This window comes from Tenrec ecaudatus, chromosome 13 (assembly GCF_050624435.1).
Source record: "Tenrec ecaudatus isolate mTenEca1 chromosome 13, mTenEca1.hap1, whole genome shotgun sequence".
NCBI classification, from domain to species: Eukaryota; Metazoa; Chordata; class Mammalia; order Afrosoricida; family Tenrecidae; genus Tenrec; species Tenrec ecaudatus.
The window spans coordinates 110,981,751-111,009,188 of record NC_134542.1 but is presented as its reverse complement, the minus strand read 5'-3'; positions in this window follow the sequence as shown (position 1 = coordinate 111,009,188).

The window sequence follows — 27,438 nt, the reverse complement described above, 5'->3', positions numbered from 1 at the left end:
GGTAATTCATGGAAGAAATGCTCAGCGTAGAGATGTTGATTGGGGCTTGTTACAAAGCTCTTTCAAGTCAGCTAAAAGATGCCCAAATGGCATCTACGCTTCTCCTGTAAGCCTCAGTCCAAAGGCACTCAGCGGGAGCGCTGTGGGTCAACAAACCCAGCCTCCCCACTTATGTGTTCAGAGAAGGCCCACTTCACAAGCCATTCTCCTGCCTCAAAGAATTCAGCTTTATTTGCTTTGTGGGCCGAGAAGCCCACGACTGTTTCCTGCTCTGGCTCCTGGCTCTGCTGCTGCTCCTCGGGTTTGTTCTGGATCCAGGAGACTTATTGTGTACAGATCTGAGCTTCAAACAATGCACTTCACTCCTGGCTGGTAGTGAGACCCCCTCTTCTGCTTCCCACAGGACTCATTTTATACGCAGCAGGATGCATTCTTGTGAATCCTGCTCACAGGAGAATCGGATCAATATCTTCCCCCATCTACCTGCCGGACCCATGCAAAAGGTTGTTTTGTGGGAGTTAGAGACTTTGGCTAGAAAAGCCACGTAAAATCATTCATTGCCCCTGCCACTGGGTGTGGGGCCAAGAGTTATCATCTTTGGCTATCAACCCAATGTTTACAGGTTTGAGTCCACCAGAGGTAGAGCTGAGGATCTAATTCTGAAATAGTAGCCATTGAACCCTTGTGAAGCAGCCTTGCGATTATCATGAGATGGAGAGTCAACCTTCAGGCAGACTTTTTGTTTTGTTTTTTTTTTTTAAATTCTATTTTACTGGGGTTTCTTACAGCACTTGTCACAACCCATACACATATCCGTTTTGTCAAACACATCTGTACATATGTTGTCATAATCCTTTTCAAAACATTTTCTTTCTATTTGAGCCCCTGGCATCAGCTGCTTATTTCCCCCCCTCCCCCCCAATGTCCCCTTGATAATTTATAAATTATTCTTTTATTTTTTCATGTCGTACACTGCCTGATGACTCATTTCACTCACTTATCTGCTGTTCATCCCCCTGGGATGGGGGCCATACATTGATCATTATGATTGATTCGCCCTTATCACCTCTCCCCTTACCCTCTTAGTATTGCTGCTCCCATTATTGGTCCTGAGGGGTTTATCTGTTCTGGATTCCCTGTGTTGTGAGCTCCTACCTGTACCAGTGTACATATTCTTGTCTAGCCAGGTATTTTTGTTTGTCTTTAAGCTGGGCCAGATGTTGAAGAAAAAGCCACACAAGGGAAACGCTAGCTCATCAGAGATGCCATGCAACACATCTGGAACAAGAAAGCACACCAGGGCACCATGCATGCGCTCTCTTTCTCTTTCCCTGATGACAAGAGGATCGGGTGGTACACTGTTCTTGAGAATTGCAACAAGAGGATGAACAGCATGCCTTTGGAAAAGAGTACATCTTTCTCCAAGCCTAAGACAAGGCTGTCAAAGATGGGGGCTGTGGTTGTAGGACTGAAAACTAGAGACGGGTAATGACTTGCAAACTCTCCGTGAGAGTTAGGGAGGGTGAACTGCCTAGCTCGCAGTATTTCCATCTAAATGTGAACTAAAGCCTCCACAGAGGGGAGCCTTAGCCTGGTTGCCAGGAATATATCCAGGCAGTGTTTGGAATAGCAAACTCTAAGCTGCAGAAAAGGGAAGCTACAGCTTCTACCCCAAGGATAACGAGAGAGGTAAGAGGCAGGCATGAGGGTTCCACATAGCCAGGCCGCACTGTGCATTGGCATCCGCTTCCTGGAGCCACCTGAAGAGAGATGCCAAGGATTCCTTGATCGCATACATGGTCTTCCAACGAGATCTCACAGAATCCTGTAAGCAATATCGGAGGGTGCGCAAGAGCCTTTAAGAAACCCCACACAGGCGGATGCCGCTCTTCTAACGAGTCTGTGCTTTTCATGTGTTCAGCCAAGAGTGAAAAGAAAATTCTGGATGTTATGTCTCCCAGGCTTGACAGATGCTCATCTTGGGATGAAGTTACATGCACAGAGAGGAAATGAACCGTAACAAGTTCTTTGCAGAGGATAAGCGGGTGTTTTTGGAATCTTTGATGAAAACCCACCGTAGGGTATATATTTATTTATTTTCCTTATTACCCAGATTTATTCTATGAGATTTTTCTTCTACCACTTTTTGCGATCCAACCGACAATTTTCAGCACCCCTAGGTTATTACAGCTTACAGGGCAGAAATGATGTTTTCTGAAGTACTGTTAAGAATTAAGTGCTTGTCCTTTCTTCCTCATCGGTGAGGATTTGGTACAGTTGAAAGATGGAAGATTTGTAGTCAGGGAGCCAAAAGTTTTCTGTTATCTGTCAGAGGCACATGGTATGGGAAGGCACAGGCCACACTTTGCTTTTCATAACAGCCACATGCCAGGTTCCAAGTCCTAGAGAAATAGATCTGTGAGAGAGTGTCATTTCCAAAAAAAGAAAAAAGTACTGGGCATTATAAAGATGTCCAGTGGAGACAAGCAAGTAGGTAAAAAGATTTATGAAGGTGCCATTTGGGTTTTCTATACCCTACTTTTATTTGGTTCTCACCTCTCTTCATTTGCCAGGCTGGAATTGTCTCCCCATTTTTATTGCATCTGAACAGAGTCAGTTGTGCTACCAAACTCCCTGATCAGCCATCGCAAGTCCTGAGGTTCTCTATAAAAAGACACCGTCTGAACTGCCAGACTTTCCTTCACTTCTCTTTCAAGCCTGCCAGTTCTTGCCTTGGCAACTTGGCTTCCTCATGGCCTCGCACCTGGTCCGTGCCTCTCAGTAAAGCTGGCTTTCAGCTTTGTTCCTACACACACCTTCTAGCTCCCTTCTTATAGATGGACAGTGTAGATGGACAGCCTGGCCCCCATGCCACTATATGCCAAGTCCAAGCTCTTGGAAACCTGGCCAGGCTCAGGTGGACCAGACAGGACACATGATAAGCAACATGCGTCCTGGGTGTCCTTCCATCCGGCTTCCATCCTTCTCTTTCCCTTTGTTTCTCGCTGATTTCAAAGAGCCCCTGAAGTCCCCGGGATCACACTCGGAGCAAGTTCACCAGCTGCTCAAGTCAATTCTTCTGGTCTACCTTTCCCCTGTCCTCTCCTGCCGTTCACAGTCGCTCTGCCAGGCTTCGGGCTGCAGTGTTTATTTTCCTTCTTCCTCCGGTGAGATTTTGGTGAGCAGATTGGGTTAGCCTGCTTTGTTGAGCATCCACTGTCATCGTGCAATCTTCGATGAAGGTGATAACTGACGCTATGGTTACATTTTATGTAAATGCAGTTCTTCATTTCTCCAGTGGAGACCTGCTCCTACTGCTCCTCCTGTGCTCGCTATTTTTGTTCTTGGCACCACCATTTTGGAAACATTCTAGATGCCTCTCTTGCTGTTATATCATCACTCCTCTCAAATCCTGTTGATCTGATTCAGCCTCAATTTCCTGTGCCCACTAACACTTGTTTGGCTGGAGTAGTGGGTCTCACATTTTCCTTCCTGCAGCCGTTCTCTCTTATAATGCATGTTATGCTCTCTAGCAAGATTAAACTTTCAGAAGCACTTGACTTCCTGGTCTTCACTTACTTGGTGTGTGTACTGATCATTTAGGGTTTGTTATCCCACCTGTAAAATTATAGAAATAATAGGTGACAAGTGTTAGTTGGTTCCAATGGATTGTGATTCTAGTGGGCCAAAAAAATGTCTCAGAGAGTTTTAAACATTGCAAATCTGTCTTCCAATATGTCTGGGTGGATTTGAACTGCCAAACTACCAGCTATGAGTTGAGTGCTTAGCTGTACGTACCATATTAATATTATTTACATAAACCATTGTCACAGAATGAAACATAAAGGTCTTCACTTCATAACCATCCAACAGATACCAACTCAGTGACTCTGGCCCCCCTGGTGATCTAATTATCTAAGTAATTTTGTACCCAAAGTGGTACATTGTTTTCCATAAAATTTGTTGTTTTATATTGTAGACCTGTAATTCTTAAGAAAGTACTCATTTTAATCTGTCTAGTAGACATTCCAGATATGATAAACTTTAACCTCCCTGGCGCTCTAATTATGTCAGTAATTTTCTGCAAACTTCTCTGCAGCATTATCCCAAGTGAGGCTCCGGGTTACCGCTTCTGACAGTTAGCATTTACCTGGAGCTACACTCGGGATAACCGCCAAGGAGGCTAGAAGACAGGGTTGGAGTGCCGCTATGAATTTCTGAGACTGTCACTGTTTGCAGATAGAAAGCCACGTCTTTCTCCAAGCAAAGATTTTAGCCTGCCCTAACTAGCCTGTGCTTCATCATATGTTTATTTAAACTTTTCTTCAACCCTGTTGTCCTCCCTTTGCACACTCAATGTTCCAGTGGTTATGAATATCATGGCAATGTTAATACCATATGTCTATTAAATATGTTCCAGATAGTCTAAGCACTTTTATACTGATTAACTCATCTCAACTTTAATCGCTATAACGTACATACAATTTTCATTTCTGCTTTACAAATAAAAAGTTAAAGCCCTTTCCCCCTTCTCCCCCACAAATAAAGTATCTTTTTGCAAGCTGCATAGCTAGAAAGTGAAGAAGCTAGGATTTGAACCTAGGAAGTGTGTTCTTCAGAGGCTGTGCTTTAAGGACTAGAGCTGTTACACTGTCATCAACATTACACTTTCAAATGTTTCCTCTGTTCTGTGAAACAATGGAAATGGATAAAGAAGTGCACTGGTATGTGTAGTTAATTATCAAGTTATCACAAACAATTCTCAAGCCAAAAATAGAACATGTATAGCCCCTGTAAGCCACCCTGTGCCTTGCTGACATTTTTCCATCAGCAAAGGTAACCACTCTCTTGATTTAATGATAAATATTTTCTAGCTTTTATGCATATCATTTTCTGCTAAACATATTACCCTAATAAATGATATTTTTATTGACATGTCTTACACGTTCCAATACACCCATTCACATACAATTCTGTTGTTCAATCTCATCTCATCAGGTGGGGTTATACAATCCTCAGTGCTATCACCAGCCCTCATCCCCCGTTTTCTCTTCCTGTAGCCTCAGGGAACCATTACTCCTGTCACTGTCTCTGAAGGGTCATCTATCTTGACTTCCATGTACGGATGATCTTAAATATACAAATGAACATATGCAAATCTAACATGATTAATGGGATAAAACACATAAAGCCCTTAATAGTAAGGGGAGGGAATCTTAAAGAACTAGAGGATAGTTATGTGGTTCATCAGTGCCATATTGTATCCTGGATTTATCATCTGTTACTACAGGACAGTTTTGATTTATAGATAGCCAGATGGCAGATAGATAGATGGATGGATAGATATCCCTGGTGCTATGGTGCAAAGGAGCCCTGCTAGCATAGTGGATTATACATTGGGCTAGTAACTGCAAGGTCAGAAGTTCCAAACCACCAGCTGCTTCACCAGAGAAAGATGAGGCTCTCTGTTCTTACAAAGATTTTTAGTTTTAGAATTGTCCACAAGGACAATTCTACTCTGACCTACAAGGTCGTTAGGAGTCAAAATGGACTCAGTGACAGTGAGTTAGATTTTGGGGCTTGGGGCTGTGGGTTAAAATGAGGCTGTTGTGCTGGGCTGAATAGTCCTAGAGAAACAAAACCCGTGACACCCATCTATGTACAAGAAAGAATTGTATATCGTGGACTAAATGTAGATCAAGCAAGCATCCCAACCCAGTCTAACTGAAGTCCATGGCTCAGATGTTAGCTAGAGCCCTCTCCAGCCTTATACAGTTCCCAGTCCACGAAGCAAGTGGGCAAAGCAGGAACTTGGGAGATTCCAGACTAATGAGTCCATAATTATGTGGATCCCAGGTTGGCAGGAACATAGTAGGGCATCAACAGTTCCCAGGATCAATAGGCCACATGGGTCACAGGCAATCCAAGCCAGGTGATGGATCCAAGCAAGCAGGAAGCAGGGCAAGAGAAAAAGGCCATTCCTCCACATTGTCTCTTATAATGCTGCCAGACCCTAAGGAAGAGGTAATTAGTCTGTATCCTGATGGAAAAGTTGGACACAGTACTATTTTTGCCTTGCTAAATACTTAATAAGATGCAATTTCTTCCTAGAGTAAATTTGGCTGGAAGGAATCATATGGAATCTCAACCAAAAAGTAGGCAATTAACTTAATCCATAGAAATGTTTATTATTGAAAGGAACCAATAAGCCTGATAATAACAATATCTAATAGTTAGTTCACTCATACTACGTGACACACTCCTAAGCATTTCTAATCCATTAATGCATTTATGCATTTATTCTTCAGAAAGGTGCTATGATGTGGTGTTAAGTGAAATCTGCTGATGTCGAGTCAGTTCTGATTCACAGTGACCCTGTAGAAGAGCAAAGGACGGCCCATATGGTTTTCTAGGCTGTATTCTTTATTCATTGAAAACATTATTTGAATATATTTCCATAACTGGCAATTTTAAAGTTTAAAAAATGCTACCTTTAGCACTAATCATTTCTGATGTGGACTACATTTAACCAAAATGTTATTATAAATGATATATAAGATGGCTTCGTCCTATTTGAAAAAGAAGGAAGCCATGTGCATATGTCCATCCTGCATGCATACATATTGTCACCTCGATGTGTCCATTCCAAAGATGTAGTGACAAACAGGTAAAGTAGCACACCTCAGGCACCCGAGCTCGCCACGTTCAGTGTGGCTCAGGAGTGCAGTTTCCCTGCATTGTCACCTGCTTTGGGCCTGAATGACAAACATGAAAAAGTTGAGATAGAGAATATTGAGGAGCTGGGACAAGTTTTTCTTCCTTTTGTAAGAATCAAACTTTGGCTCAATGAAAATCAAAAGTTAAGAAAAAACAAACAACAGTTTAAACAGTAAAGGTGGTTGTTTGCTGTAAACTTGATGTCGATGTACAATGACCCCGTGTGGCAGAACAGAAATGCCCCAAAGAGCTGACGAGGCTTCAATCTTCAGGTGGACAGATTGCTATTAAAGGCGGAGTGCTTAGACGCTGTGCCAAAATGAGTGCTTGGAATTGACTTGTGGTCCACGACACAAGACAAAGACATAGAGAATTCGACACTTTGTTCAGCTACATTTATAGGCTCATTGCCCTTTGGACATGTACTTTGAATTACACAAACTGTTACTGTACCCTTGAGAGGAGTCTCCATCATAGTGGCCCTGTGTGGCTGAGGAGACCTGTCCCTTAGGGTCCCTGGGCTTTAATTTGTAAGGGAGTCGATTGGCAGGACTTTTCTCCATGGAAACCTTGTTCATTTGAACTACTGACTGTATAGTTAGCAGTCTCAAACATGATGATAATGTAAAAGGTGAAAGATTTATATGGTTTGAAGAGAAGCCAGAGAATGACACATAACAATTTTTTTCTTTTTAAAATCATTTTTGGGGGCTCATACAACTCATCACAATCCATGCATCCATCCATTGTGTCAAGCACATTTGTACATTTGTTGCCATTATCATTCTCAAAACATTTGCTTTCTACTTGAGCCTTTGGTATCAGCTCCTCATTTTTCCCTTCCCTTCCCACCCTCCCTCCCTCTCCCTCAATAATTGATAAATTATTATTATTTGTGACACATAACAAGTTTAACAGTAGGATTCCTTACTTAAACAAGTATATTTACATATACATATATATGTATTTCTTATGTCTTCTCATAAGTGATTGGTGGTTTAAAAACACGATTATAAATGGATGGTTTATTTTCTTTTTTGGGTTAATGCCCTTAGCAAAATTAAGGAACACTCATTTGTGTTTTTATATCTCAGAGCTATTATACTCTTTTTATATTATCTGAGAAACATACGTGTAGAAGCAAGAGGAGAATATAAACTCGAAGAAAAGGTATTTGCTATTTTTCATAATCCTTGTATACTTAATTTTAAAAATGTATTTAAAATAAAAGACTAGTCATTCCTTCCTGGATTTTTATTGCAGAGTTTGTCTCACATTATTGACAGAGTTTAATTCTAAAACATGAATTGTACACAAATTAAATTGATTTATATAGAGCAAAACTGAAGGGCGCAAATGGTAAGCTACTTGCTTAAGATCATTCTGCAAGGAAATTGTGTCCACAGAATTTGAATCTAATGCCAAACATCTTTAAAGTTTATAATAATTTACTCAGACCATGTTTTCTGCCTTAATTTGGTGGTAAAATACTAAAATAATTGAACTAATGAGTGAAACAAAGAAAGTAAGGATCAGTGAAAACCAAGAGAACTGGAAGTGGGAAGTGGTTGTGTTGGTCTGGGTTGACCAGAGCAATTGAACAGTGAGAAAATATCCCAGCTCAGTCCAGATAGAGTCCATAAGTCTGATATTAGCTGATATGCCCAATACCAATGTATAAAATGCTCTCCACACTCCAGAAACACATGCAATGCCACCGAATACAGTAAGATCACAGGCCAGTGGATGAGAAGTCTTATGGATCCAATGGCATTGTAAGCATTTCAGTGCTGGCAGGGGTCTCCATGTGGTCTCTCTAGGTCTAGGGCTCTCACTGCCATCAGCCTGTCTCCATGTGCCTTGTCATTAGTGATTCTATCACAGAATGAGCCAAGAGAGAGAGAGAGAGAGAGAGAGGAGAGACTTGCGCCTACTACAAAGAGGGAATACTTGAATTCCCAGAATCCTCAGGGGAAAGCCATACCCACACAGAGGACTTATTGGCTATACAATGATTAATGATTGACAGACTATACTCCACTCCTACACTGTTAATCCTCACATTGACAAACTATTATGTAACTACCACAGTGACGAAATGAGAGACATATTTCTGTAATAATTGAAGCCAGTATGCTCTATTTTTTCCTTACTATTAAATCATTTTATTGGGGGCTCTGACAGCTCTTATCACAATCCATACATCCATCCATTTCTCAAGCACATTTGTACATATGCTGCCATCATCATCTTCAAAACATTTTCTTTCTACTTGAGCCCTTGGTATCAGCTCCTCATTTTTCCCTCCCCTCCCCACCCTCCCTCCCTCATTAACCCTCGATAAACTATGAATTATTATTCTATTCATGTCTTATATCATCCGCTGTCTCCCTTCACCCACTTATCTGTTGTCTGTCCTCTGGGGGAGATCATTGTGACCAATTTCCCCTTCTACCCCCATCTTTCCCTTCCCCTCCTGGTATCCCTATTCTCCTTATTGATCCGGAGGGGTTTATCTGTTCTGGATTCCCTGTATTGCAGCCTCTTATCTGTAGCAGTATACATGCTCTGGTCCAGTCAAATTTGTAAGGTAGAATTGAGGTCATGAGAGTGGGAGGGAAGAAGTATAAAGAGCTAGAGGAAAGATGTATGTTTCATCAGTGCTATTCTGCACCCTGACTGGCTTGTCTCTTCCTTGTGACCTTTCTGTAAGGGGATGTCCAATTGTATACAGCTGGGATTTGGGACTCCAGACCATGCCCCCCCCCTCATTCACATTGATATTAATTTTTGTCCTAGGTCTTAGATCCCTGATACCTGATCCCATGACAACTCATGATCACACAGACTGGGGTTTTTCTTTCATGTGGTCTTTGTTGCTTCTTGGCTAGATGGCTGCTTGTTTATCTTCAAGCCTTTAAGACCCCAGATGATGAAGCTTTTGATAGCCAGGCACCATCAGCTTTCTTCACCACATTTGCTTAGGCACCCGTTTGTCTTCAGCAATCGTGTTGGGAAGGTGAGCATCACAGAATCCTGGATTGTAAGAACAAAGTGTTCTTGCATTGAGGGCATACTTGAGTCAAGGTCCAATATCCATCTGCTATCTTAATAATTAACATATTGTTATATATAAATATATTTACATATATACATGCCCATATTTAGACCTCTATAGTCTAAAACTACCTTTGCCGTTCTGAAGATTAGAAAATTGTAGAGATAATTTCTTTTTGAAAAATGAGGGCCACTGGTTCTTATTAGGAGGTAGCTAAAAATGTCTCAAAGGTCCAACTTTCCCAAATTTCTGTCCTATTCTGAACAGTCTCTAACTGCAGCTATTCTTTATCTCCCCAGAACTCTCCCTCCTATCTTTGGGTTTCATAATTCACCAAAGCCTCTCACATAGTTAAAGAACTAGCAGGGGAATGATTTTTGAAAATTTGGAGGTTGAAAAATTAGAAATTTGCACATCAGGTGTCCATTTGGAGTCTCTCCTGTCCCCCATGGCCATAGCAGTTGATGAGCCCAAAGTTTTAGGACAGAGAAGAGACTCTAGCTCACCAGGCAGAGAAGCTGCCAAATCAGGCCAGATGGATCAAGTTATAAAAATCAGGTCAGTTGAAGATGCACAAGATGTAGGAAAAAATATTCAAAAGAAGTACAATTTATTTAAAATTTGTATAAAATCCCTTTTCAAAGTAAAATAAAGGTAGCTGTGTAAATAGACAATACATATGTGATGTAAATCACCAGGCAATGTATAAAACATAAAATACAGTAGCTAAAGCGAGCGTTTGAAGAAATAAAAACGGAATACTGCATTACCACCTTACACTGTTATCGGTGTGTGTTTTTACCTCTGAAGACACTGTTTTATTTTTATCTTTTTGTCATTTGTGAGATGCCCTGGGCCTCACTTACAACTTCTGGCTGACACAGAGTATTTCAATTTTTATTCAGATTCAGTAAGATTAGTGTCAATGAATTCATTGTTAGTAGTGTTATGCTACCCATACTGAAAAACAAAATTGTCAAAAGAAACTTTTGTTTCATTATCAAGTAAACTGTCCCAGCTATAATGTATTTCTAAACATCAATTTTAGTTCTTTGTCTGTTTTCTTAACTGGAAAGTCTCTAAACGGCCTTTTATATGCAGTTACAATTGACTAAGGAAAGGTTAATAAATAAATACAAGCATAAAAGGAAAAAGTCTTTTCCATTTGCTGAATGTCCATTAAGTGAGTTACTGAAGTAAATGTACATTGTAAGCATTATGTCATTTGCATTCATAAGTGTACTGTATATTATTTACTCTTTAACAGTGAATGTTAAGTGTTTGCCAGCAAGCTTTAAGCAACCCCCATCCTTTCTCTGGGAAAACCATCTGACTATCTGCTCCCTAAAAGGCCTTTTCTGGGAAAGCCTATAACTGCACTTCACTCAACTGTAGCTGGATTTGCTTCTCGGTTTGGTTTTAAAATAAAAAGGGATATTTTGGGTTTAAAGTTTAAAGTTTACAGATTACATTGGGACAATAGTTTCAGGAGTCCATCTGACCACTATGGGTCCAGAAAGTCTGGAGTCCAAGAGACTTGAGAATTCTGTTCCCCTCCACCTTTTAATCTATTTTTGTTTTGTTTTTTTAATGGAAAATTTGATCAAATGTTCAGCGATAGTAGCTGGGCACTATCCAGCTCTTTTGGTCTTGTGATAAAGATTGGCCGTTTATGGAAACAATTAGTCACATGCATTCCATATTCTCCTCTTAGTCACAATTCTTCCTCTTGCTCTGTTGCTACAAGTAAATTGTATTTGTTGTGATTTAGCTAGCCACTAGCAAGCTTTCAAAGTCCTGAAACTGTGCTGAGGTGACAAGATGTAGAAATCAGGATATGTCATATATAACTTCAGATTCTTTACTTTTCTTAAAGTATTAAGATGTCTGACAAAGGAATAACAAGTGATCTAAAATCGATGAGAAGGAGGGTGTAATCAAGGGCAGTGTAACAGAGAGAGGAATTACTGAAACCCAAATGAAGGCTGAACATGATAGTGGGACAAGAGGAAAGTAAAAGAAAATAAAAGCAATAAGTAGGAGGCAAAGGACATTTATAGAGCTCTAAATACAGGCATGTACATATGTATATATATTTATATATAACAATGTGGAAGCAGATCCATGTACCCATATCAATAAGTCAAGTATTAAGGTAGCAGATGGACATTGGGCCTTGACTCAATTACTCCCTCAGCACAAGAACACTTTGTTCTAATAATCTGGCATTCTGTGATGCTCACCTTCTGGACATGATCGCTGAAGACAAAATGGGTACCCAAGCAAAAGTGGTGAAGAAAGCTGATGGTGCCCGGCTGTCAAAAGATATAACATCTGTTGTCTTAAAGCCTTGAAGATAAACAAGCAGCCATCTAGTTGAGAAGCAACAAAGCTCACATGGAAGAAGCCTGTGTGATCATGAGTTGTCGATGGGATCAGGTATCAGGTATCAAAGACCCAGAACAAGACATCATATCCATGTGGATGAGGGGAGTGTGGAATGGAGACCCAAAGACCATCTGTAGACAGTTGGACATCCTCTTACAGAAGCTTCACAAGGAAGAGACCAGCCAGGCATGGTGCAGTATAGCACCAATGAAACGTACAACTTTCTCCTAGTTCTTTAATGCTTGCCCCCTGCTCCCACTATCATGACCTCAATTCTACCTTACAAATCCGACTAGACCAGAGCATGCACACTGGTACAGACAAAAGCTCCCAACACAGAGAATCCAGGACAAATAAACCTCTCAGGACCAACAATGAGATAGTGATATCAGGAGAGTGGGAGGGAAAAGGGAGAACCGATCACAATGATCTATTTATAACCCCCTCTCAGGGGGACAGACAACAGAAAGGGGGGTAAAAGGAGACATCACATTGGTCAGTGTAAGATATGAAAAACATAATATTTTATAAATTATTAAGGGTTAATGAGGAAGGGAGATTGGAGGAGGGAGGGGGAAAATGAGGAGCTGATACCCAGGGCTCAAGTAGAAAGAAAATGTTTTGAAAAGGATAATGGCAACGTATGTAAAAATGTGCGTGACACAATGGATGGATGGATGGATTGTGATAAGAGCTGTATGAGTCCCAAATAAAATTATTTTAAAAAAGATATCTGGCAATGTTAAGCCCCATACTGGCATGGAAGTAATCAGTACAAGTTGTTAATTATCACTGATAGTACATGAAGTGCCATTGCTTTTGGTCAAATTTAAACACTATTATTATTGTCAAATTAGACACTATCTACTCATGTTCTTGTTAGGTGCCATCAGGTCGGTTCTGGCCCATATAATTAATATAATTAAAATTCGAATGGAACTTGTTTTTTCTAATAAGATTTCAGGACAAGCAAGTCTAGCTTCTAGATGATCTCCAGTGCCAGGGGGTGGGGGTGGGGGATGTTTGTATTTTTAGGCCCCCCATCCAGCTTTATTAGAGCTTCAGGACTAGTTCACATTTAACACTTTGATCCACTCCTTCTATGCTGGCACTCTCCTGACTGTCTTAAACATTTGGCTGCTCATTTCAAACGTTTGACTGCTCATTTGACTTTGTTGTGTTTTATGCAGTGTTCCTGCAGAGTATCCACAGATACTAATTTTCAATTAAACTAACTAGCATGTATCAGTCTTCTGATCAGTATCTTGTGTATCACCTTATACAGGACCCCTCACCTGCATTAGTCCTTGTAATCTTTACAATGTAACTGAGGAGAGTGGGGGTATTATTTATAGCACTGGAATGACGTATAGTTTAAGATTATTGCTATAGAGGCTGGGGGACAATTTTGGAAATGCCTCAAATTTCTTGGTGACTTTGAAAAATGTTTTAATTTATTATTAATTGAGAGGTTAATACATAGATCATATCATTCCATGGTTAATCACATCAAGCAGTATTGTACAACTGCTACCACAATCAATTTCCAAACATTCTTTTTCTTCTGGGACTCCTTGACAGCATCTCCCTTTTAAACCCCCTCCCAGCTCCGCTCCCTCATCCCAACCCTCCCTATACACACACTTTACTCCCATCCTCAAAACTCTTATTCTACTTCCTGTCCCTATAGGTTCATCTTTTTGTTCTGCGGCGCTGACTCATAGCAACCCAATGTGCAGAAGGAAACACTGTCCAAGACTGTGTCATCTCACAGTGATGCTGTGTTTGGGCCCACTGTTGGTAGCCACTGTGTCGATTCATCTTGTAGAGTGGCTTCCTCTTTTCCCTCCACTTTACCAAGCGTGATGTTCATACCATAGATGCTACATTAAAGACCCTCTGTGTACTGGATGGCTTCCCACAGGGGCAAATGATCACAAATCACATGCAGATTGAATTCATGGAGATGATTGCTCTTTGGTGTTTAGGGACTGTTTTTTGTTTTGTTTATCTACCTACAGTTTCAATACTTCAGAGGATAAGATCTTGTCATTAAGCAATCCCTGCCTCTACTTTGACCTGTGAGGACTGCGGATTTCCCAGTGATCAGCTCTTTTGTTCCTTGACCTTGCTTCAATTATCTCACTTTGACCAACTTTTATTGCGAGCCTTTGATTGAGTCTTTCACCCTTAAGCTCCTAATATTTGCCAACCTCTAAAGTTGTCCGCTCGGTACAGGCTCAGGATCTTCAGAAGTCACTTGATATTGGCACATTTTTCTACCCTAGCCTTTGAACTTTTAAGTGAGGGCAAGATCTGATTTCTCACATGTGCTGCTGCATGAGTTATCTTGAAAATCTAAAGTCTGAAGCTGTTAGCTCAAGGACAACTCAAGGGAAACGTCATTTTTCTCCTAAACTTCTGAAGAAATGTCTTTGTGTTCTGTGCAGGCAGAAGGAAAGAGGGAGATAAAGGCACTCTAATAACATGACCCCCTAAATCCAAATCTTTCAAGTTTCAAACCCGTTTTTCCTCCTCTTCTTAAGAAAATGAATAGCTGCAGGAAGGACATACTATCAAAGCATGTCATGTTTTTTCTTCAGCAGAATAAATGTGCATCTACTTTAAAACAGGATCATTAAAAGACTTGCAAGTTAGACGAGAAAGAAACCTGAAGCCAACTTTTAAAAACTCCTTCACAATTTTTCTTGCCTGCACTTCAGACAGAGGATTAAAAGTCCAAACAAAACATGAAAAATGCATCAGAAAAGGGGACATTTTCCATTTCCTCTAGCAATTTGAGCCATCTAATAATTAAATATAAATAGAATTTACTATGTATGAATCATCTTTCTGTGGGGACTTTCTTGATCATTTGCATTTGAATAGTCCTATTAAATCCAAAACAAGCTGCTTCATCATTGAGAAGGATTTTCACTTAAATATTTTTAAGTCATTTAAGTTACAAATGACCAAGACCAGAGACTGAGTAGGTGATATTACAAACATTGTGTTTCTCTTCTTTTTTCTCCATATATCCTATTTTTCTGTCCAAAGGGAGCCAATTCAGGAGGCAGGGGGAGATCCAGAGTGTGCACTGAATGCTAGTGCACAGGAACACAGAATAGACTTTGTTCATATGCTTCTCTGTGCAACCAGTTACAGGTTACAGAGTATTTTATAGCAAGGGCATGAGCAACGGGGTCTTCTTGAGCAATCTAGCTTATGAAATTGACCTCCTGGTTCTCAAATTATTCTGTCTTCTTGGAGGGGCTTGTTGCCTTCCACCTACAAAACCGAACAGAACCAAACTAAACTCACTGCCATCAAGATGAAACTTCTCTATCACTACCCTATAGGATGGGGCAGAATTGCCCTTGTGAGTTTCCAGGGATATCACGGTTTATGGGAGAAGAATGCCACATGGCTCTCCCATGGGGTGGCTGGTGGTATGGAACTGCTGACCTTGTGGGTAACAGCCAAACACATATCCGGGATACCATTAGGGCTCCTCTTCTTCCAGGCAGAAGGAGGTCTGTTAATGGGTCTGTCCTTTAGGTGAAGATGAACTAATTTTAACTTCTAAAGATAAACAGCAAAGGTAGTTCATCATGAATTTGAACAGAATTATAAGATGGAAACAGTAGAACCAAACATGGGATGGGACACCTCAGCTCACAGGACCCAGGCTGTTGGTATTGTTAGCCAGGATCTGGCCTTCTGACTGGAGATGGATTGATTCAAAACTGAAACAAAAGAGGAGCAAAGTACAGGAACCTACTTGGAAAACCAAACAAAACATAAACAGTGATACATGTGTATGAACTAAATATTGGATTCCCTCCTCGGATATTCAAGAATATATACTTTTCTCCACTTAGGGAGAAAAAGCTAACACAACTAGAAAAGTTGCCTGAAGTGTCATCGATGCTATCTAAGTGCAGCCTCAGAGGTGGAGACCTACCTCATTTACCATCAGCATCAAGGAAGGCCTGCTAAGCCTCCAACTAGAATTCTAGAGCTGGGCTGCAGTTGAATTGCTGACGGGAAGAAGGATAGGTCAAGTGATTGTGGAACTTGAGGCAGGACCCAATTTTTAATGCATATTTATCAACATGTTAGTTCAGTGAGTAAATCTAATACATCTTCCATAAGAGAGCATTTTACCAGGTTACATGCATGACAGAATTTGCAACCTCCATATTTGGGTTAAGATCAACCTAACTGGACGCTTATTAAAGGTGTCGCACTGCTCAGCATTTTCATGTGCCTCTCATTTGTACCGATTAACCTGTCCTGAAATCATACCGTGTTAAGTCTTTTCGATCTAGTCCCATGCCAGGATCTTACCAAAATATAAGAAAACTAGTGAGGTCAAGGGCCACAATGCCTAGCATGATGTTTGTAAATTTTTAGAATCACACACAAAAAAATTAATCCCAGGAACTATGAACACACTCTACCATGTGTGGTTTATTCCTGCAGCCATTTCAATTATTGAAAGGAGCACCTTCATGGTTATTTGCTGTTTTGCTTTTAGTTTACAGTTCCCATATTGATACCAGATCCATCGGGTTTTCTCAACCACTGGTTTTTGTTGGATTGTTACCAAATCTTACAGTGAGTACTTAATGTAATTTTGTGCTTTGACAGAAAATTTACATTTTTAAACAAAAAAATACTACATTGTATGCAACATATCTTTAGTGTCTTCCTACCCAACCCCATGCACAACCAAACCCCTAAAAATGCCATACAGTTAATTTAATATTTGCACTTAATGGTACAATCTACATGAAGAGCCTGAAAAGAGGAGTGAGAAGGGAATATTAAATATTTTTTCTAAGTTGTTGTCTTTGTCTTATGCAGAACTCATAAAAAAAGGCTCTATAATTTAGCAATTATTTAAAGGTAAAGAGACTTTGTTATTGTAAGTAAACCCATTTTTAATCATGAAATTTCTGAAATTCTTGTCATTTTCTGTCACTTTTTCTTGAAGTGTAATTTCCCCCTTCTTTTCAACCTCTCTGGTAGACAAAAACAAACAAACAAATAAAAAAGTGTGTTTCTGCTATATGTCTTTTGAACATTATAGCAATATTTGGACACTTGATAATTTGTTATACAATTGGTGTGTATTAATGTTAGTTCAACCATGTGTCTTTAGTTCTGTTAAACAAATACTTTGTCACCAGCTTGTAAAACCCTGGTTGCGATAGTTACAACATTTTAATAAATGACAAAATGCAATAATGATACAAATGATACTTTTATTGAAGGACCCACATTTTCCAATTTGCCTAATTTAGGACTGTTCCAGAGAAGAAAACCAAAATTCAAATACCATTTATACAGACATTGTATTAGTCTGGGTACTTTAGAGAAACAAATCCACAGAAACTCATGTATAATACAGAGTTTTATATAAAGGTGAAGTGCGCATCAAGAAAACATCTCTACCCAGCGCTGCCCAAGCCCACAAGTCCACCATTAACTCATATGTCCAACACGAATCCACAAAGTCCTCCTCCATCTCACAAAACAGACGCAATGATGCTGACTGCAGGAGGAAAGCCGAGTCAATTAACATGTAAACATCTCAGGGCTGGCAGGGGTCTCCACATGGCTGCTCCAGCACCCAGGGCTGCATCAGGGTAGGTCCATGCAGCTTCTCCTCAGGGATATCCTGAAGGAAGTGAGCCTTGCCAGCTGAAGCAGGGAACTGGATAAGGCAGCTGCACCTTGGTCCAACCATCACAAAGCAAGGGACCCTAGAACTAGAAAGGCGAGGCTCACTTATCCATTTATCTCTACCCTTCAATTAACCCCACATGTGTTTATCAACCAGGTTGGAGAGAATTCATCCAAATGAGGGAGACTATCAGCAAGAGGCTGACACTGGGCAGGCAGGCAATCAGCAATAAAGACACTTAGACCAAAGACAAGAGGTAAAAGTGGTTCCCGTGTACATCTAAGTGGGGTAAGAGCTCACAGAAACTCCTAGAATCAGGTCCTCTCTTGCTTTGTGAAACTGTTAAGCTGTTTCTCATGGACACTGCTTCTGACCAAGACCTGGCACCATCTTGTATATTACACTCCCAAGAGTCCCTTGCACACAACGTCATTTAGTAGGAACAGAACATGATCGGGCCAAAGTTCTGAGATTCCATGCAACACCTCTGCTCAGAGAAAAAGTCCATTCTCTTGCCTGGGCCAGTCATGGCTCAACCTCCTGAAGCCACTAAGGAAAAATGCCCAGTGTTGCCTCTATGTGTGACTAGCATAACTTTTCTCTCTTGGCCAAAGGAGAGAGAAACCTGATGTAGTAGAGTCCTGTCAGACTAAAAAGGGGATGCTGGGAAAAGAAGTGTTATCCTCCAGCAGAGGATTGGACCAGAATCTAACCCCCACAAGAAGGCAACTGGTCACCTGAATTCCCTTTCATTGTGTGTTTGATTGCTATTGATGAGCATCCGGCCAGGTTCTAGAGGTAAGAGAGCTTTCACTGGAGATGCATTCTTCTCTTTCTTCCCTTTTCCTGTTGACCTGCTGTCTCCCTCTGAGGTATCAGTTTAACACAGACACTGCATGAGCTATCAGTTTAAAGCTTCTGTTAGGCCTGGGTTGGGTAGGAGGGTTTCTACCATCCAAAAGATGATGGAGAAGGAATTTAAAGGACTCAGACATCTGGAGTCCAAACTAAAGCCAGGTACAGCCAGGTGAGGGGCAGGAGGTACCTCTTCCATCTAGAGGAGAACAGGTAGGGGTTCTATTACTTTTTCTTGTATTTGAAGTCTTCCCCTGGAATCCCTATGTAAGGTCCTGTTAGGGTGCAATGCATTTTTGTGTCTGTGTGGCCAGTTGTCTTCAATGTCTCTCTTCCTTGCCCTCGAAACCAGATTTCAATTTCCTTAAACCAAATTTCTATTTCCTTAAGCCTTTTTCTGAACGGTACTGGCCTGCTTGTTCTTTTGGGGACTGCTGGGAGCCCAAAGTGAAAGAGAAAGTGTAAACAAAATAATACTGTAGTTGACTCTGTCCTAAATATAGGGAAAGCTGTTAACAAACTGTTCTTAATGATTTTATTGTGACAATCCTTCCAAAGAGTGCACTATTTATTTTAATTGTATAACAAGGCTTTCTAAAACCAAGATGTTGATAAAAGTATAATTGTTATCTCTGGTTGATATTAATTATATGACACGTATATGGATAGGTTTTTGTTTTGTTTTGGAACTCAACGTTGATTTTATAACAGGTGTATGCTTAAGAAAGAAACTCTTCTAAAATTATAAGAAATAAATGAAATGATATACACTTTTAGAAATTATATATCAACTTTAGAATCAATTTAGAATATTTATTTATTTAAAATATTTGCAAAGTAATCTGAAGATATTGAGTTGGAAAGGTTTGTTATAATTTGATCTGCACTCAGATCAGATGAATGGTTTTATCACAGAATGCTTCAGAGATCCTTCTTTTAGGGTATCTTCCTTTTTAAGCATTGGAAGCGATACTGACCAAAATCCATTAAGAAAAAATAAATTAAAACTATATCTCAGGCTCCCTAGCCTATCACACCTCTCTCCAGTTAATCAACAATTCTCCCCAACCAGTGGTGGGATAGTTGACTTGTGAGTCTTAGGAGAATCTTCTAATCCGTCAAATGATCATCTTCACTAGGGTGGGTGCTATTTTTAAAATAAATCTTGGAAGCCCTGCAAGAATCACAAGGAGTGTATTCATACTGGCAGATGCCTGCCATTCTGATTCCTTTAGTCGCATGGATTTGGCAGTTGGCCAGGTCTAATGACCAGCCTTTATTACCTTCTAGAGGCAGAGTCCCTACCCAGCATATGCAAAGTGTTCCCTTGGGACCCTGGGAGAAGACTACCCAGAGGTACAGAAGGAGTTTTCCCAGGAGTAGAGATGTTTGGCTTCATAGTTACACAGCACAGACTAGTTAATTATGGAAACCCAGGTTTTGTATTACGCAGGAAGACTAGTCGATTCCGGAAACCCAGGGTTGAGGGGAATGCCCTCTCTGAAAAGGATGTCACAGACACAGAGGAGCAAGGGACACCTAAATCCTCCCAGAATCTCATCTTCTCCCCTGATGGGAATCTGCAATCCAGTGCCTCTGTGCATACCTCTGCCATCCATTCTTTAGCCTTCATGGCATTGCAGAATGCTCCCAAATTGTGCAGCAGCTCCAAGACTGATCTGCATGCTTGCTGATCTTGGGAAAGAATAAACGGGAACTTAACAGTATAGAAGCTGGCTCCCAGTTTGCACACCTGAGATTCCAGGAGGCAGCAGCTCCTATGGCCCCTGAGCCAGGGCAATACATTGAGGCAGTGGCCTCGTAAGGTCAGGTACCCTCACCTTTGTTGTTGTTGTTCTTCCTTTATGAGAAACTGCAGGGAAAGACAAAATAGTCAGGGTCCAAGCCCCATTTACTATTCAGGATTTAAAAAGTAGTGGTTACGCATTGGGCAGCAATCCTCATGGTTGGTGGTTCAAAACCACGAGCAACTCTGTGAGAGCTGGACTTTCTACTCTCCTAAATAGTCTCAGAAATCCACAAGGGGTCACTGTAAAGCAGCATTGACTCTCTGGCAGCGAGTTTGGTGTTGGAAACATAAATTAGAAAATTTTACAGATGATCCTAATACATTCATTTAGGAAGAGAGAAAGATCATTTTAACCTTTAACTTATTTTGGAAAGATGTTAATTTGATCTTTCAGAAGGCGTTAACCTCCAAGAACGAGAGTCTTAAGGGAAAGGTTGTGGCATCTGCTGATAAAATGAATGTTCAAAATGATAACCATCTTCCCGGCACAGAAACAATAGCGAATGCAGATCCCCACTGGGAATATGATTAAATAGAGAAGAAGTGGCCAAGGGACCATATGCTCTTCTTCCTTTTACAGGAATGAGAAATTTTCAAAAGAGCTCAATTAATTATAACAAACTAGCAACCATTAACCAAGGAGTTCTGGAGAAACCAAGAGTTTCTTAGAAAGATGAAGGGAGGCTCTAAGCAAACCTACTAACCTAAGCCCTGAGGATCATATGTGAACAAGAATGTTAAAACATAAGCTTATAACTCAAGCTGCCCAGATAGCAGAGAGAAATGACAAAAGTTAGGTATGTGTCCAGGGTGCCCATAGATCTCTTTAATAAAAGGTGACCCAACAGAACACTCAAACTATAGAATGATATCACTGATGGCTCATGTCAGTAAAGTTGCCCCAAAGATTATACGACAGTGATTGCAGCAGTACATTGACGAGAAGCTGCCTGAGGTTCAGGCCAGATTCAGAAGATGGAACAAGGGATAGCGTGACTGATATCAGATGAATCTTGACTCAAAGCAGAAAATATCAGAAAGATGTTTTGTGTGTTTTATTGGATCATAACAGACTATGGAAAACCTCGAGAAGAATGGGAATTCCAGAACACTGCCTTTACTTGTGAGGAACTTGTACGTGGATCGCGAAGTAGTTGTGCACACAGAACAAGGAAACACTGCATGCATTCATATTAGGAATGGTATGCCACATGGTTGTAGCCTCTCACCATATATATTCGATCAGTATGCTGAACAAATAATCAGTAAAATTCGTTTAAATGAAAAAGAATGTGGAATCGGGTTTGGAGAAAAGCTTATTAACATCCTTTGATATGCAAATTGTACAACTTTGCTCGCTCAAAGTCAGAAGGACTTGAAGCACTTGCTGATGATGATTAAAGATCACATCCTTCAGTATGGATTAAAAGTCAATGTAAAGAAGACCCAAATCCTCACAACTGCACCAATAGGTAATATTATGACAAATGAAGAAAAGGCTGAAGCTGTCAAAGATTTTGTCTGGATTGGACCCACAATCAATGCTCATGGAAGCAGGAGTTAAGAGATCAAAAGATGTGCTGCATTCGTCCAATCTGTTGCACAAGATCTCTTTCTTAGAGGACTGGAAAGCAAATATGCTACTTTGAAGTCTAAGGTGTACCTGACCCAAGTCATGGTAGTTTTAATTGCCTCATGTGAATGTGAAAGCTGGACATTGAATAAAGAAGAACAAAGAAGGGATCGAAGCTTTTAAGTTGTGGTGCTGGAGAAGAACATTGAAAGTACCTTGGACTGCTAAAAGGACAAACCAATCTATCTGGGAATGAAGTGTGACCAGAGTGCGCCTTAGAGGCAAGGATGGCAAGACTTCGTCTTACATACTTTGCTGTTGCAAGACCTCACATTGCATGCAAGCATGTTGTCATGAGAGTCCAGTCCCAGAAAAGCCTTGCTAAAGAGAGGAAGACCTTCACACAGCATGAATTGACACAGTGGCTGCAGCAGTGGGCTTAAATACGCGGACAATTGTGAGCATGGTGCAGGACTTAGTTGTGTTGCGCATTAGGTCCCCATTGGTGCGAACCAAACCGATGACACCGAACAGCCATCAATTTTGAGGACACAGTTAGGGGTGGTTTGCTTACACGAAAGCATTTTAGACAGCTTTCCTGCTTAGTGTTAAAGTAGCTCTTTGCGAACAAGGGCAGTTAAATTACCCCTTTTAATTTAAAGCTGAAATGCCTATTACAGGCAGAAGACAGCTGAGCATTGGACTTCAATTAGATCTCCATTGCTTCCAAGGTTGTCTAATAATGGGTCGTTTGGGCCTATCATATGTTTGCCATCTATTATCATAAAAAAAACCACAAACCTCAAACTCATTGCAATCCAATTGACTCCATCTCATAGCTACCCTAGAAGTGCCCTGTGGGTCTCTGAGACTGTAACTCTTTACTTAAGAGTACAGAAAGTCTCCTTTCTCCTTCAGAATGACTGGTGATTTCTAATGTCTGACTGTGTCGTTAACAGCCCAATGCGTGACCACGACGCCAGGAAGGATCCTCTCTGTTGTCATATTTCTTCCTTAATATCCTTTGCCATAGATCCTACAGATTATGTCTTACCTTCGTGCATGAGTGCAAAAAAAGCTAATACGCTGCAAAATTCTCACTGCTATTGAGTCAATTCTGACTAATAATAACTAATCACAGGGTATAAAATCCAGAGTATAGCTTTCTCAGATAAAATAGCAAAATGCCTTATGGAGTAGCCTAACCAGCTAGAGGACTGAACCTAATATTCAAGGTCCCTCCTAAATCGCCCTCCAGCCAAACTCCTCTCTGAGGGGTGACTCGCCAGCAAGTACACCTTGTTTAATGTCACATGGGCTAGTTGACACATCTTTCAGGTGAACGGGGTTCGTAGAGAGTAATCGAAAATGATGTTGCTTTCCTCTTTTGTTTAACTTTTGCCTTTTTAGGAGGATAGGCACTTGAACGAAGCAGGCTTTTGTTAGGCTCTCACAACCCATAGCAAGTGCTGGTAGTCTCATGCAGTGTTGGATTTGCTATCCAAATTCTCCTTCTGTGAGGAGAAGCGGATCCTTTTGGATCCCCCATTTTAGATCCCCCTCTTTAAAGTTCAGCAAGCTTTTATTTCATACAACGAAGGGTAAGGTGTTGACTCCTCACAACCCCACTACCTCTACTAGCATGTTCTAATCTTATTTGGGTCTGGTCAAATAATTACATCTGTGATACCCAATGACTGAAAAAGATCTTCACTGGTGCTGAAAGAGGGTATTTCGTAGCATTGCGAGGAGCTTTTTGTTGATATTTGCGTTGGTGGTAAGGAGACTGTTAGGACAAGCTGGTTGAGCTACAGCCATAATCTGTCACAAGCTTATCTTGCTAATACTGCATGCTGGAAGAGTCTCACCAAAGTCGCATGGCAGTTGCGGAAAATATTAATTTATGACCATTTCCTAGTGGAGATTTGGCTGTCACATGCAAAGCTTTCTCTAGACCCTCATTCTCTCAGATGACCTTTATGGGCTCCTTATGGATATGTCTTCCTAGATGGTAGATCATTTATTCTAGTTTAAATGATCTCACTCATATTGAAAACAGATTTAGATGTTCAATCTCTTGTTAAATTTGTGCTGAATATGTACATAGTGCACTTTGAGAACCTTTATTCAAAGTAATGACACTAGCAAATACTAGTAGGTTGATGTCAAACAGCACATAGTGTGAAAAAGTCATGGGGAAACTTACTCCAACACTCAATCGGGGCTGGTTATTTTTGAGTGCTTTCACCCCTAGTTATGGTCTAGTTGAATTGTATGCCCTATTACCACAAAACTTACATTAAGAATATTTGCAGGATGTGGGAAACAAAACAAAACAAAAGCATGTTTAGTGATTTTGCGCTGCTTTAGTCTCATTATTCTGGGTAGTCACAATGTTGATGTGTTACGTGTTAGGCTAAATTGTCTAGAGAAAAAAATTCGAGGGCATTTTTATATGTATAAGAAAGAGCTAATACCAAGAACTAATTATATATCAAGGTAGCTCCCAGTCCTGCCCAAGTCAAGTACATAAGCCTAATGCTAGCCAGGTTCTTTTGGATTAACATAGCTGAATTTGGGACTATGGAGGAGCGAAGCAGGAGGTAGAAAGATCACAGTCTGGTGGGTGTAATCACATGGGTCTAATGTCGGTGGAAGCAAGCCAGGGCACCAACAGCTCTTGGCATCAGGCAACCGACACGAGGACTCCTGGAGGCAGATACAGAGTCCCAGTGAAATCCCAGAGAGGACGATGACATGGCAGAAAGAGAAGCGTTTCCCATGGTGCCTCACTCTTATACGAAAGGTCATACCCCCAAGGAAGTTATCATTGAGCTACCACTTGACTGACAGGCTTGACTCCATTCTTAGCCAGGAATATCCAGTTGACATAAAATCGCCCAATTACTACAGGGTGGCAATCCATTTCCTACCCAGTTTTCTTTGTTCTCATTATTACAGCGATGGAATCTCCCCTATGACAACTGGTAGTGTGACTGCTAAAGGATTTGCTGACACAGCACACCCAGTCAATCTCAAGGAAACCTAGATGATAGAGCAGATGCTGGTAAAAGAATGACCTCCCTCCTGAACACCACACTTTTATACTTCATGGGCCTAAATTGGGCCCAAGATCACAATGAGGCCTATTTCTATGAATGACTTATGCAACCTCTCTCTTGGAAGAAGAAGAGAAGGAGGAGGAGGAGCTTCAATCTAGCAACTCTTCACCTGGAAGAGTTTGCTCCCCTAATGCAGAGCAGATTAAAAGAAGTTTCTAATCAGGTAGAGGGAATGATGCTCTAGTACATGGAAGCAAAAAGTAGCTCCAGAAAGGGAGGCCACTGTCCCTGAGCCCAGAGAGAACTGTGTGTACAAAATCCCTCAGGAGGGAATGACATCAGGCAGGGAGTACAAGTAGAGATGGCTAGACCAGACAGACAAGCAAAAGTGGTCCCCTTGTTGGACGGGAGCTCAGAGAAAATCCTGATATCTGGCTTCCTCTCTTTCAATCAAACTTTGAAGGTATTGTTTCACAGAGTTTGTCTCAGAACTGAGCATTGGTCCCATTTTGTCAACTACAGTCTCCAGAATCCCTTGCCCTCAACATCGCCTAGTGGCAATACAGAATCTGGGTTTAAATCCCCCAATTCCCTTATGCTTAAAGGTCTCCAAATATATATGCTCGGAATAGAAGCCACTACTCTTGACCTTATTCGTCCTGACTCTCCCTCCTAGGAATCTGTGCCAAGATTACCCCATGTCATCTCTGTGTCTGATCAGAAGAATGCTTTCTCTTGATAAAAACCAAGAGCCGCATCCTCATCGCAAGGCCACTATAGTGTCCCTGAGCCTTCACAGAAACTTGACCACTGAAGTTGGAAAGACAGACCAGAGGAAAACTGTCACACACACACACAAAACACATGATTTGTGGTATTTTATTTTTTTTATGTGCAAGAGAGAGCTTTATAGCTAAGGATAATGGTATATTAAGAGAACATCCCGATTTGTGGTATTTTAATTGATCACAGTTGCAAGCAGGAGTACAGAAACAAGAAAAGCATCATGATTGGGATTCTTACACTATTAAACACCGAAAAATGTACCATATGGGTTCGGGGCCCGCTGACCAAGGCAATCAGGTTATGACACATGCCTATCCAACCTCAAAAACCAAAGGTGGGAAGTATAAATTCATCGCCTCAAGTCAGTATCAACTATAACAACGCTGGAGGGTAAGAGTAGAACTGCTGCTGTGGGTTTTTCGAGACTGAAATTTTAATGAAGTCTCATATTTCTTCAGGAGCAACAGGTGTGCTTGAGAACGGCTGACTGGCAATTAGCAGCCTAACACTTAGCCTACCACACTGCCAGGGCCCCTTGTGACCTCTGTACCACACTTTCCATCAAAAGCACAACTAAGCACATTCCTAGGGGCTAGGCTGCCCTTCCCTGAGCCGCTAGGGATGGAAGGGGAAAGCTATTCATATTGCCAGTTAATGATCAGAAGGAATTCAATGGAGGCCCAATCTGTGTGAGTATTCACAAATGGATTTAAGTATCCCCCTGTAAGCTGTAGCCTTCTATAAACCTAATGCTCAGAATTGATGATCTACATCAGAACACAGTAGAAAGCTGAGACTTTCTAATCCCTTAAGACGTTCAGCTTTGGAAACTCACAAGAACAGCTCTAGTCTGTCCTGTACGGTTCATGTAAATTGGGATCAGCTTAGTGGCAATGAGTTTGTTTGCTTTTATTTAATACAGCACTAAGAAACTATATCATGAAATGTCTGGGCTTTTCCAATAGCTGGAAGAAAAGTAATTGAATACATAGGTTACAATTACTACTGAATAAATTGCCACCCACCTCCAGCCCTTCCTTAAGTCAATATAAGTATTAATTGAAATTCCCATTAATTTTTTATTAGCCCTTATACTTGACAATTTGATGGTAGAAGACAGAATTTAAGGAAAGTGGGGATTAAGAGATACTATAGACTTCCAGTCACTCACAAGTTGAAATTCTCCCATTTGTTTTTTCCTTAACAATTCATCCTCCTTAAAAGAGTGCCTTACTTGAAGATAAACAAGCGGCCATCTAGCTCAGAAGCAAAAAAGCCCACATGGAAGAAGCACACCAGCCAGTGCGATCACGAGGTGCCAAAGGGACCAGGTATAAGGCATCATGCAAAAAAAAAAGAATATGTGTGTGTATATATATGTGTGTGTGTGTGTGTGTATATATATATATGTATATATATATATATATACCACATTGAATGAAGGGGGAAGTGCAGAGTGGAGACCCAAGGCCCAAGTGTCGGCCACTGGAGATCCCC